A 13,995-nucleotide genomic window follows, 5' to 3' on the forward strand; every position below is an offset into this window, starting at 1 on the left:
TCGTTAGAAGTGAGGAGAGGAGGAAACTCTCACTTCTGAAGCACCTGCTGTGTGTTTATGGATATCAGCTCATTAATCATAACATTCCACAGATGACGGAACTGAGGCGCAGAGATGAAGGTGCTTGATCAGGATTGCATACCCAAGAGATGGCGGGAACTTTGGTCTGTCTAACTCAGTCTCACCCTTTTTCCACTCCCTTACCTCTGGAGAGACATCTTGTAAAATTCCACTCCTGTCACTTGATCAAATCTCCCTGGAAACTTACCCCAGATTTATATGAACCAATGAAAAATGACAAAAGACTAAAGGGGAATAGAAATCATCCTTTAATCATCTTCAAGGCCACAGATGCACATAAATGACTTTGCAGGGGGGAGAATAAGTGCTTTCAGAGGGCAGTCTAAAATCTAGCCGAATAATATCAATAACAATAACAATAAAACAGAGAAAGCAGGGACCATGTGGAGAAGGTTGCTGAAGGCCTTGACACAGTCAAAAGTTCACATTCTATGAGGGACATTAATATTTCACATTGAATTCCTTTATTAGCCTAGACACCCAAAGGTCATTTAGAGAGATTTTTCAGGTTACCAGCTTGACAGTCTTTATCTGGAGAAGAGACACTGAGGTTCCCAAGGTGAGACAAAAGATATCCTTTAGGTAGCCAGATATGAAGACTGGATAATAATTAGAAAGCTCATTACCACCCACCATTTCAGAACTGCACAACAATTCAGATTCTTTTGATGTCCAGTTGCTTCTTGTGAACTAAAAGAGAGGGGTGTCAAGATTTTCCTGTGGCCCCTCTAACATTGTGACATTAGTGTGTTTGTGTGTGTGAATTCCTATCCAATTGAGAGCTGCTCAGACAGGAGCTGTGTCTTATTTTTTTAATTATGATAAGAGTGGGGATTAATCAACTAAATAGTTCTTACTGGGGTCCTTCTAGAATGTAGAATGTTGAGGAAGACAATGGCTGCCATCAGGAAGCTGAGGATGGACCTTTTACATTTTTTTATGAGAAAATATAAAGTATTCTTTAACAGCATAAGCTCTATAAGACATACACATGTGTTTGCATGATTTTGCTTATGGTAGAATTGTCAACTGCATAATTAGGGTTGGATAGGATACATCCATTCATGGGATATTTGTGGAGAATTTACAGTGAGCCAGGAAAACCTGGGAAGATGACTAGATGATGATCACTAAAGATGAGTAATGGGGACACATTAACAGAAGACAAGAGGGGGAAGAAGGAGGAGGTATTTGAGGAGAAGCTAGGGCGATGTTTCCAGAAAAATGTTCTCCAGCACAGAATGACTTATTTGGTGTTAGACCGCAGGCTCTGCATTCCAATCCTGTCTTGGCTACTTCCTACTTCTTTCTCCTAGGGTCAGTTCTTTAATCTCTCTGTGCCTTGTTTTTCTCATTTATAAATGGGAATAGTAAGAATATCCACGACCTAAGGTTCTTCTGAGGGACTAATGGGTAAGTCACACAAAGTTCTTGGCACAGCGCCTCACATATAAAAAATCAATTGGTAAGCATTTTATGATTATGATTGTGATTGATATTAGAATAAAAATCATCCTAAGGTCAACTAAGTTTGAAAGAAAAGTGAATTTTTAAAAAATGTTAAACAGATTTCTTTACTGTTAGCATTCTCATAGCTTCCAGTATACATTCTGATGAGGATTATTTTAGACTGGTTACTTTTAAAAACTGCAGATGGGAAGGAGGCTCTGAGGAGTAGAATTTACTTACCCTTTGTTAAGAGACATTTACATTGTAAAGGAAATCTCCATCTGTAAATGTGTCTCCCTCTCTGTACCAGGAAGAAGGGGGGGGTGACTTTATTTCTAGAAACTCTTAATCAATGCCAAAGGCAAGGATTTAAATCTGCATCTTGTTTACTGTACTTGTGTGGTAATCTCCCATGATCAACTCCCCCTTCATCCCCAACATCCTCCTTTGTCTTTAGCTAAAAATAATATTTAAGGTGGTGGCTTCAGCCATTCACTTAATCTGGTTTGATGCCTATCTAAAAAGTTATGGGACCACCCAATAAACAGATCCCACCTGCACTGATACCATTTTAACGACTTTTTTTGCACATTCTTTCCTTTGTCTTGTCAAGAGATAACTTACATACCTATGCCTTAAATTTAGCCCTACCCACAACCCATGTTGGCAGCAGCTCTTTGGGGCCCATGATACTGACCCTGATATCAGCTTCCCCACATTAAACCCAGCATATATGGGGTTAAAACCAAAACACTCATTCCCGGCTTACTCTCTGCCTTCCTGGCTCCAGAATTCACTATCCTCCATGGAGACAGACACTGCCAAGGACAAGCGCCTGGATCATCTCCTCCCCACAAAGAGATACAGGCTGGTGGGGAAGCTGCTGATCAGCAAGGTCATGGGCTCCCTCCTCTCTGCAAGTGTCTCAAGGCCACAGACAGGCTGGTGGGAAAGCTCCCACCAGCAAGGCCATATGCTCCCCCTCCCCTACCTAAAACCCCAAATAAAAATCCTTCCTTTTAGCTTTTTGGGGAGTTTGGGATTTCAGCGTTAGCTGCCCTCTCTCCTTGCTCAGCGCTGTGCAAAAATAAAATTCCTACTTTCTTCTACCACACCCAGTGTCAGAGATTGGCTTGCTGTGCAACAGGTGAGTGAACTCACTTCAGGTTCGGTAACACCCATGGATCCTATCCCCATGCTATTCCACACTATTCTCTGAATAAAAGAGCACTACTGCCAGACCTTGAGAGTCCAAGAAATTTTTCTTTCGACTCCTTGGCTCACCAACCCCACATTACATTCTACATCTTCTGAAGGCAAGAGGGTATAAAGAGTACAGTGCTTTTCCAAAGTGTTAAAGCACAGACCAGTCCTCACCCCCCATCACCATTATATCTTTGGGTATTTTTCCTGATGATCTGGCAGGTCACACTTCTACAAATGCTGATCTGGGCAAATGGAAAGTTTTGATTAGAAGCCAGCAAATGGTGTGGGGTTAGGGGTGGGAGACCGAGGGACAGGAAAAGATGATAATTTCTGAGTTAAAGGTGGGACAGGGAGAGACAGCTGATATGTCTGCTTATCTGTTTATCTCGAGATGGAAGGTTAGAAGTTGGTTGGCTTTTGGACCCTGTCTATTGAGAAGTCCAGAAGAGGGAAGGGACTGCCCCCTGCCCCTGAGATAGTGGAGGCTGGCATTCATCCTAGCTATGCTTTGGCCTTGACATAGACCAAGGAATCTCAGTGCTCTGCACTTTCTTCTGCTTCACGTGTTTCTATTCTGTTTCCTTCCTCCCGGACAAGTAGTCTGGGCTAGTATTTTAGTAGCAGAAGATTCATTTATTCACTTGGTCACTCATTTACTCACTTGTTCATTCTATTTTTCAATATATATTTCATTCAACAAACTCTCAGGGACAACACACTGTGTAGCTGGTATAGTACTAGCTCCTGAGAAACAGAAATGAAATATACACAGTCCTGGCACTCAGGGAACACAAAGACTCTGAGGATATGTGAATTATATGAATTTCACCCTCTCTAGGCAAAAATTTCCCTGAATTAACTATTCTAACACAATGTAGTGTCTTCTGTAAATAAAATATGCTTTGAATGCATAATATCCGTGATCTCAAGCTCATTGATGCTGTTCCTTGCCTGGAATGGCTTTATAATCCTGTTTATACACTGAGATACTCATCTGGTCCCATCCCCTCCACAAAGCCTTCTGACCACTTGGGGTAGGGTTATTTCTATCTCCTTTCACTGGACTGTTTCTCATCAGCCCACCTAATTGTCCCTACTCTTTTAGATTTTGGATGTGAACTGCCTCGTATGTGCATTAATTGCTTTACAAGATCATACTCTGGACAGCAGAAATCATGCCTAACCTTATATTTATATCCCTCACAGCACAAAGACCTTGTAACATATTGTGATGGTTTTAGAATATGTCCATAAATTCTTTGATATTCCACTTTTCAAGAAGTGGAGCCCAGCTCCCCTCCCTTTGAGTCTGGGCTGCACTTTGCAACTTGCTTCAATTGAACAGAATAAAGCAGGACTGACAGTGTGCAATATCAGAGATGAGGTCATAAAAGACATTGTGCCTTATTGCTTGTTCTCTTTTGGGTCACTCCCTCAGGAAGGAATCAGCTGTTATGTCATGAGGACACTCAAGCAGGCTATGGAAACATTTACGTGGTGAGAAACTGAGGCCTGCACTAAACATCAGAACTAACTTACCAGTCATGTGAGTGAACCACACTGGAAGCAACCCTTCCAGCCCCACTCGAGCCTTCAGATGACAGCAGCCTGAGCTGACATCTTGACTGAAACCCCATGAAAGATTTTAAGCCAGACCACTTAGCGAAGTCATTCCTGGATTCTTGGCCCTCAGAAACCATTGAGTTAATAAATGCTTGTTATTTTAAGCCATTAAATTTTGGGGTAATTTATTACATAGCAAAATTACCAGTAACCAATCCACATGTATACTTGCGCTATGAAAGAAGGAAAATACGTTTTCTTAGGCCACCAATGACATTCACGTTGCTGAATCCCATGGATACTTTTTAGTCTTCATTTTACACATACTCAGCAGCCCTCAACACAGAAGTTGAATATGTCTTCTTTTGCTTTTAAAAATTATTGTAAAATATTTTAGGTTTAAAATTTAAGAGTTTCATCAATCCCATTCTCCTTCTTGCCTCCCCAGAGGTGGTTGTGATATCTTTCTGCAACTCGCTTTTTTGTGAGTGCAGCATTATAATGTTTAGATTTATCTATGTTGACACAGGTAGCACTAGAGCATTCATGTTAACTGCAGTCTAGTATTCAATCTAGGACTATACTATAATTTATTTATCATTTCTCCTTTGGGGGCATTTAGGTGTTTTCTACTTTTCACTCATTAACATCATGGTATTGTCATTCTTTTTTTTTTTTTTTTGAGGAAGACTGGCCCTGAGCTAACATCCGTGCCCATCTTCCTCTACTTTATACATGGGCCGCCTACCACAGCATGGCTTTTGCCAAGTGGTGCCATGTCCTCACCCAGGATCCAAACCAGTGGACCCCGGGCCGCAGAGAAGCGGAAGGTGTGAACTTAACCACTGCACCACTGGGCAAGCCCCCTCATTGTTGTTCTTGAAGACAAACACTTAACTCCATATATAAGATTTCTCTAGGGTATATATTCATCCCTTTTTATTTTTCTTAAAGATTGGCACCTGGGCTAACAACTGTTGCCAATCTTCCTTTTTCTTTTTTCTGATTTATTTCCCAAACCGCCCCCCCCCCCCAGGTACATAGTTGTATATCTTAGTTGCAGGTCCTTCTAGTTGTGGGATGTGGGACACCGCCTCAACGTGGCCTGACGAGTGGTGCCATGTCTATGCCCAGGATCCGAACCCTGGGCCGCTGCAGCGGAGCACGAGAGCTTAACCACTTGGCCACGGAGCTGGCCCCTCATCTTTAACTTTCTAGATATTATCAAAATGTTCTCCAAAATGGTTGTACTAATTTATGCTTCCATGTGACGTACGTGGGCAGTCCCGTTTCTGCACGTCCTCACCAACATTTTGTATTACAAGACTTGCTTTCTTTTCTTTTCTCTTCCTTCCTTCTTTCCTTCCTTTTTTCCTTTGAATCTGATGTAAGCTATAGTTTTCATTTAATCATTCATTTTGTGTTTCTTGGCCACTTACATTTATTTATCTGTGACTTGTTTATTTATACATTTTGCCCATTTCCTCTTTCGGATTGATTAAGAATTATTTACATATTCTGTATACTAATATTTTCTTAAGTAAAGGTATTGCTTGTCTGAGACTTGGTTTTTTATAACTATAGTGTCTTTTATTAAGCAGAAATTAAAAATTTTAACATAGGCAAATGTCAAATCTTTTGTAGTTTAGGCATTTTGTGTCCAGTTCAAGAAATCATATACTCTTTGGCATGAAAATATTGTTATATATTTTCGTATACATACATTTTACTTCTTCACATTTAGGTTTTTTCCCAAGCTTTACTGAGATATAATTAACATATAACATTTTATAAGTTCAAGATGTACAATCTACTAATTTGATATTTCACACTTAGGTTTTTAATCCACGTTTAATTGTTCGAGTAAGGTGTGATGTAGTGATCTAATTTTATTTTTTTAATAGATAGCTCACTTTCTCGGCACTGAGTATTGTATAATCCCTTCTGTTCCTACTCATTTACCATATTCAAGTGTCAAATGGTCATGGGTCTGTTTCTGAGCTCTCTGTTTGTTCTCTTGGTCATCTCTATCTATAAATAGGCAACAGCCCACACTGTTCTGTTGTAGATTTATCATGTATTTTGATATCTTATAAATCATATTTTCCTTGTATGTTCTTGGCATTTTCCTTTTACAAATAAGTGTTAGAAACAGCCTGCCATATTTTGTAAAAAATAGCTCTTTGTGATTGTGTTTGGAGTTATAGTTAGTCAATAAATTAATTTTGGGAGAATTAACATTAGTATAATATTGAGTTCCTCCATTTATGAACATCACCAATTTGTTTAGATCTTTTTCAGTGTAGTTAAAAGTTTTGTAAATTTTTTCTTAAAGCTCTTGCAGATCTTATACTAGAAATGGTATTTTAAGTACATTTTAATTTCAATTTCTGACGTAACAATTGTATAACATCACAACTGATTTTGTTTGTTTGTTTGTTTTCCTTTTTTTTTTAAATATTGGCACCTAGGCTAACAAGTGTTGCCAATCTTTTTTTTTTTTTCTGCTTATCTCCCCCAACCCCCCCCCCCCCATACGCAGTTGTATATCTTAGTTGCATGTCCTTCTAGTTGTGGGATGTGGGACACTGCCTCAATGTGGCCTGATGAGCGATGCCATGTCTGCGCCCAGGATCCAAACCCTGGGCCGCCGCAGCAGAGTGAGCAAACTTAACCACTCGGCCACGGAGCCAGCCCCGACAACTGATGTTTTTACATCAAACTTTTCCTTCAACTTTTATGAGTTTTCTTATTAATGCCAAAGTTTGAAATGTTCTGAGAATTTATACTTAGATTATCTTAGTGCCTGCAAAAAGTAGCAGTTTTATTTCTTCTTTTCTGATCATCATACTTTTTATGTTTTTCTTGTTTTATTGCACTGGCTAGGATTTCCATTACAATGTTGAATGGAAGAGACAGAAAGCAGCTTTGTCTTATTCCTAACGTTGTATTATGTATTATGATGCTTTTGGTAGGTTTATGGTATTTATCAGAACCTTATTTTCCTTCATAAAATTTGACTATAATTATTTTTGTAATTATTTGTTTAATGACCATCCCTTTGGCATTTAACAAAGATGCCTAATTTTGTAACTGGAACATATTAAATATTAAATAAGTAACTATTGACTAAACAAATGAGTGTAACCTAACCTGGTCTCTCGACACCTCCACTGAAACTCAGGTGAAGTTATTCTCCAATTTTATATCCCCTGCCTTTAGCTATGGCATTGTATTTCATAGCTGGAAAGGACCTTAAATATTATCTATTGTAAACCCCTCATGTTTCAGATTAGAACCTATGAATCAGAGAAGTTAAGTGACTTGCCCAAGATTGCTCAGACTGAGATCTTCAGGAAGACTTTTGGCCCTTCTTGAGACAGCCCCTACCTACTTGAACAACCTCACTTTTTGGATGTTCTGTCATATGTTTCTATGAGCTGCTTCAGTATGCCATGTTCTCTGTTTCCTCTGGGTCTTTATGCTTGTTCTTTTCTCTCCTTAGAACAATCTCCCCCTCCTACTTGCCCTCACTCATTTCCTTCTGATTCCTCAGGTCTTACTAAAAATGTCACCTCTTCCTGGAAGTCTCCCATAGCATGCTCACACTTGGAGTACCCACAAAACCTGCACTTCTCCTATTATAGCACTTATTCTACTTTGAGCTGTTACTTTAAAGATTATCTATCCACACACTGGACTTAAAAGTTCTATGTGGAAAGTTGCCACACCGATCTTCCTCACGCTGTTTTCCCAGGTCCTGTCCAGCATTCAGTGCTCAATAAATAGGCTGGCAATGAAGATGCTTTTGATCAGTGAACTTCTGTCTTTTCCCTTATAAGCATAAAAATATCCCTGCTTCTATTAGACTGGTAACTATCCACAACTCTGGTTGGAGATAAAAGTGGGCCTTGCTTGGTATGGTAAATGTGTTTCTGAAGAAGTAAATTGAATTACTTTTAAATGTTCTAAAAGAGGTTGCTATTTAAAGGATCTATTTAAAAGATATTTTCATGTAGCAGAGAATGTGATTTTAAAAGTAAGCATTCCTCCTTCTTCTGCAGCCTGCAGAGCTCAAAGCCTGGGTGCACCTGCTCGTGGCTGAGGGATGTGGGAGCAGCAGTTCTTGCTGGACTGGGGAGAAGTTTAAACACAAGGTTTGATCAGTAACCGAGCTAGTATAGTTTCAAAAAATTTATCACTCAGATTTTTGACCTCTCTTAATAGAGCCCTAGTATTTCAGTCTTTTTACTTATGAATAAGGAAACTGAGAACACTCACTTTTTTGCTTGGAGGGATTCTAGCATGGATGGGTAGTGTCTAAAATTCCCACATCACAGGATGTCGGGACTGGAATGGAACTCTGAGATCAACTGTTCCAACTCCTTCATGGTACAGATGGGAAAAGTGAAGTCCAGATGGTAAATGACCTTGCCAAAGCCAGACAATTATTTATTGGTGGGCTAGATTGCAACAAAGACCTTAGGTCTCTCAGTCCATTGCTCTTTCTAAATAACTAGGTATGGCCAAGATACACAACTCAAAAATAAACTCCTAATTGAACCAATTGGCTTGAACGAGGTGGTTCTAACTCTTGACTAGATAGAAATCCACTGCATTAAAACTTGTTAAATGATAATATGCTGCTAACAACCCCTAATCTAAAAACGCTGATGTCTAGCTCCTGCCTTAGAAAAACTACTGAACAGAGGCTTATTTGCCTTCTTCTCTCTCCCAGTTCTCTTCTCAACTTTGCCTTAAAAATTAAACACACTTTCAGGCCCTAAATTAATAAATAAAAACCAAAATAAAGCCTTACTTTAAATCCAGCTTCCAGCAAAAGTGAGAGGAACATGCTGTAGGTTCCAGAGTAAGGATGCTTATTTTTTGTCTGTCTTCTCTTCCTCTCTCTGCCAGCTTTGAACAATGTTAGGAAACATGAAACAGAGAAGAGCTGAAGCTTTGTAGCTTTTAGGTGAGCTGATTGCTAGGGGCTTTCCAGTTCCTAACACAACACATTCTTAAGACCATTTTATTTTTCTTGCATAAAATTCCGGGTTCTACTTCTCTATCTTTTAAAAGAAAATTTACCCCCTTGGCTGTTTCCCCATTAAATACCAGCTCATACAGCATAGAAAGGGAGGGCACTATTTTGCTTCATGAGACTAGATTTGAGCATGGCCACGTTCATTTGGAAGAGCATCACAAATTGTAGGAATGATCAGTGATGGCACTTAGACTATGATAATGAATTTCCACCTGGGATCAGAAAAACATTGTGGAACAGTAACTGGATCATGTGCCACTAACGTTCAATGCAGCCCCAGATGAGAAAGACATCATCCAGGATAAATACCCTGTAGTCACATTGTCATTGCTATCCTGACTAAATTCGGTGGTACTTATCTCTCCAGCTTTGGCATCACCCCTGTTTGGATTCTGGCATCTCCTTTTATTCTCTCATGTTGTCCTTGACTGTCCATGGTAACACTGCTGCTTGGGTGGAGAGCTAGTCCCATCGCCCTCTTATAGCTGCTGGTACTGATGCTGCTCAGTTATGGTTTGATTCCTCTCACTGCCACAACAGGGCAAGTGAGGTAGTGCTCTGTGCCTCTCCACACTTCTCATCCTTTACCAAGTGTGTTGTCTTTAACTCATCCACCAGTTACTATCCCTTCTACTTTCAAGGGCACTGGGCAGACCTTTTTCAGGGGCTCCACTAAACAGACAAAGAGAGCATCTTGATCTAAGGGAAACAAACCAGAGGGTGACCAACAAACAATTTGATTGCCTTTTTTTAGAATTTGCAGAATGAAACAGAGAATTTGAAGAATGTGGGCTTTTTTGTTTTACGGTTTTTGCTTTTGCTTTTTGTTTTTTCCCCAGAATTCTCTGAGACATGAAGAGAAATGTCATAGGGAGTAATGGGCCTGGAGCTGGGGGAGAGTGGTCATTTTAAGCCATGTGCAGCTGATGAGTAAGTGGAACAATACTTTGGGGCAAAACTAGAACAAAGCAGACACCTGTAGAAAGGCAGAAATGACATGAAAGAGAAGTGAGATGAGTGCTTCCACTTGTCCACAAGAGGCAGAGAGATTGGCCATATTTCCCCTGCATGTCCAGCCCCTTCAGTGCTCAGGAGTCAACTCTACACTTTCAAAATCGCTGCCTTTTTCCTTTCCTCCTCTCGTTTCCTTTCTTTTTCTTCTCCCTCTGTGCCTCCCTCCCTCCCTTCCTTCTTTCCTTCACCTTTGGTTAGATAAAGTAGGTTTATTTTCCTTTCAATGAGAGTAGTCTTTCCAAACACACGTCACACACTTCTACATGCCATATATTTGCATACAGTGGTTCCCTTTGACATTTCTGTCTGTTCTTCTCTATTACCTGGAAAATCTCTGTTACCTTGAAGAAGCTGTTCACATCACTATTGGAAAGCTTTCCTCTGCATCCCCATGCAGAGTGAATCATTGCTTCTTCTTGTTTCTATGACAGCATTACTCGGCATTGCCATTTTCTGTAACTCCCAGTTCCAGGCCCTTTCACTTGCTCTTCACGTCCCACTGCAAATTGGAAAATTGTCCCCGGTCCTTTTCTTGCATATTCTCCAGAGAGAGAATGCGATTGATGACTATAAGTGAGTTCCCATTGGTCAGATCACTTCTAGTCCATGTGCCCTCTCCTCATCTCAGTGAGCTCTTCTTTTCTTAGCCATCTTAGCATAACCACACCTAGCACTGGAATTAGCTCAAATCCTCGCCACGTGTAGTGAATGAATGTTAGGCCCTGTGGGGGAGTAAGAAAATACATCTCAAAACTACCATTTTCTTTAAGTTTAAAGTTTCCTTTGGGGAAAAGTCTTTGTATGTAGTAAGTAGAAATCAATACAAGCGTAAAGAGAAGCATACAATAGATGATATTTGTACAAAGAAAACATTGCCATCCTTACGATGATAAAACTTGGAAAAATATTTGCAAGAGAATCAAGTTCTACAGTTCTTTGCATTTGCCTCATCAATGAAACCAGTTGTAGTAGAAGGCAATCACTTTCTGGATTATTTTTCTGGGATCACTCCCAACTACAACTGTATGGTTATAGTGGTGGCCTCTAGTGACAGTACCTCAGTTGGTTGACGGGATTGGGGAATGTATCGTAAACCAAGCCAACCAAATTTTTCCTCTGAGGGTATTTTGACTTTCCAAGGGAGGAAAAGCAGTCATTCTTTTCGGACAAAGTTATAAGAGTGATGTCTGAGAGCCTCCAGCCGCCATACTCCATCTATATTTTACCTCTGCCAAAAGATTGAAGCTAGTTTGAGGGACTAAAGCTGACTGTACTTTGGTATAGAGAAGCAGAAATGAGGACTGGAGGGTGGCCTGGAATGTTTGAGTGCCTCCAATTATTCCTGAGACCAGCTGTAGCTCAGCCCTTTGTGCATTTAAATGCTGTTTCCAATCATTTGGCCTTTGTGCTTAAGGTAAATATATCTAAAGTTCAGTTTCTGTCACTTGCCACCAAGTATCCTGATACTGTGGATGCGAACTGTACTGCTGCCCATTGAGTACTGGTTATGCCTGATCTCTCTTCCCAGCTATCTCTCCCCTTCTCTCACCAACCCAAGAACACGTTTCGGAACACAAGATAACTACCACTATTGGCAACACCTTGGTTTTTAAACATGCCACAACTGGTCATGATAGGCCATTATGCTGTGCTAACTAACCTGGGCCAAGTCACTTCACTTACCTGGGCCTCTACTTCCTCTATAGATTGAAGTGTATGGATTAGGTGCCATCAATCTCCAAGTACAACTTTCTGTAGTGCTATGGGAAAGAGCATTTAAGAGCTGACAAAGGTTCAGAATCTGAACCAAGGGTCAGCAGTGGTCAAGCATGATGCTCTCCAGGGCTGCAGGTATGGAGGAGGCACCAAAAAGAATCTGGAATATTTGCTTTCTCAAGTTTTGCAAGCCTCCTTCCCAACCCTCACTCATTTTGATATACTTGTGGCTGGATCCCAGGCGAGAAGTTTGAAATAAACACAACAATTTCAGGCTAAAAGCGTGCTCCTGGAACAGGGACTGAGGTGGAGGCAACAGGATCTGGGGGTAATAGAACCAGATGAAACAGCGTTTCTGAGCCCAAACCCATATCACTGTGGCCTCCTTGGTGTATCTCCCTGCTTTGGTTTCCTCCATTCCAGTTTATCCTTTGTACAGTTACCAGGGTGATGTTTCTGAAACACAAATCCGATTGCAAAATTTCTGCTTAAAATTCTTCAGAGATTGCTTTTGCCTCCAGGAAAAGCCCAAACTTCTTAATATGGCATTCAAAGCTACAAGGTCCCCATAACCCGTCTCATTGCTCACCAAGGCCCGACCCCCTCATGCCTCGTACTTGCAGAGCATACTGAATAGCTTCTGCTTGGGATCAGGCTAAGCTGTTCCTCACCTCTGTGCCTTTGAACGTGCTGTTTCCTCTGCTTAAGCCACTGCCATCCTCCTTACTCCCCCAGCAAATTCCTATTCATCTTTCATTGCAGCTAAAATACCTTCCCTTTGGAGCAATCCCTTACCCTCTCCTCTCCCTGGTGTTCAGTCTCTGCTTCTGTTTTCACACTTCCCCTGGTTTATTGTTTTTATTTATGTGCATCTCTGCCTCCCTGCTCGCCATCAGCAGCTTGAGAGCCCGGTCCACAGCAGGTGGTCAAAAATGCTTGCCGATAAATAAATCCTTCTGAGCTACAGGATGAACCTAATTGTCTTCTTATTTATCTGAAAGGGAGAAGATGAAGGATTAACAAACATATCGGTTCCCCAAGGAAATCTCATAAAGAAGCATCAGCAAATGTCAAGAATTTGGCTTTGGGTTCATGGACAAGGCCCAGGACCAATACTTTTTTGTTTTTTTCAAACTGCTGGGGCCAATGACTTATTGAAGCCTAGCAATTTAACTGAATTAGTAATGACGGCACATCACCTGGTGACAATCAAAAGGCTGGAAATAACTTCTGTATTGTGAGCGTTAGCAGCACCGTTTCTTGCAAGTAGGATTTATGAAAGTCTTAAAGGGCCATGGAAGAGCCACACTTCTTGTGTGAGTGATATTCAGGTAACATTTTCAGAAGATTATGGCACTTCTATCAATCACCATGACACTGAGTTTAATGGCCTCCACCCTCTTCTTGCTACCTCATGTCTGAAACGTAGATAAAAGAAGGGATGGAAAAGAATAATAAGATGTTTTCATGGCTCTGCAAAGAGGAACATGAGTCTTCCCTAAAGATGTCAAGACATTCGATTGCACCTTCCTCCTGACACCCAGGGCTGTGGTTTCCCTCAGAGGTGCTCTCACCCTACTGCGTACATTTCCTTTCTCACTGTCTATCCACTTGCGATGTATACTGATCAGTATAAGCATTTGCTTATTGCTTTTCTCTCCCGGTGGATGGTAAGCCCCATGAGGGCAGGGCCACATTCTCAGTTCCTAACACTGGGTCTGTCACGTGGTCAGCATGCCTTGCTGAATGAAACAATGGGCAAAAGAGCCTGTTCAGATAGCATGCTTGTGTATGTGTATGTTGGTGTGTGCATGCACATGGAGTGGGAGGTGGGAACACAGGAGTGGAGTATGTGTAAGTGATATGTTCATGTGAATACACATGTATCTGTTCCATTCTGGTCCTTTAATGCAAGCCAA

General features: G+C 40.9%; 1 long non-coding RNA gene across 1 annotated transcript; it reads left to right on the forward strand.

Annotated features, from left to right (window-relative positions):
- The first annotated feature begins 4,169 nt into the window (after positions 1 to 4,169).
- On the forward strand, positions 4,170 to 13,559 carry LOC138915645 (uncharacterized). Its single transcript, XR_011421741.1, has 2 exons — positions 4,170 to 4,282; positions 13,078 to 13,559. It is a non-coding gene; the product is annotated as an uncharacterized lncRNA (long non-coding RNA).
- The last annotated feature ends 436 nt before the right edge of the window (positions 13,560 to 13,995 follow it).

Source organism: Equus caballus, chromosome 9, assembly GCF_041296265.1.
Source record: "Equus caballus isolate H_3958 breed thoroughbred chromosome 9, TB-T2T, whole genome shotgun sequence".
Lineage (NCBI taxonomy): Eukaryota > Metazoa > Chordata > Mammalia > Perissodactyla > Equidae > Equus > Equus caballus.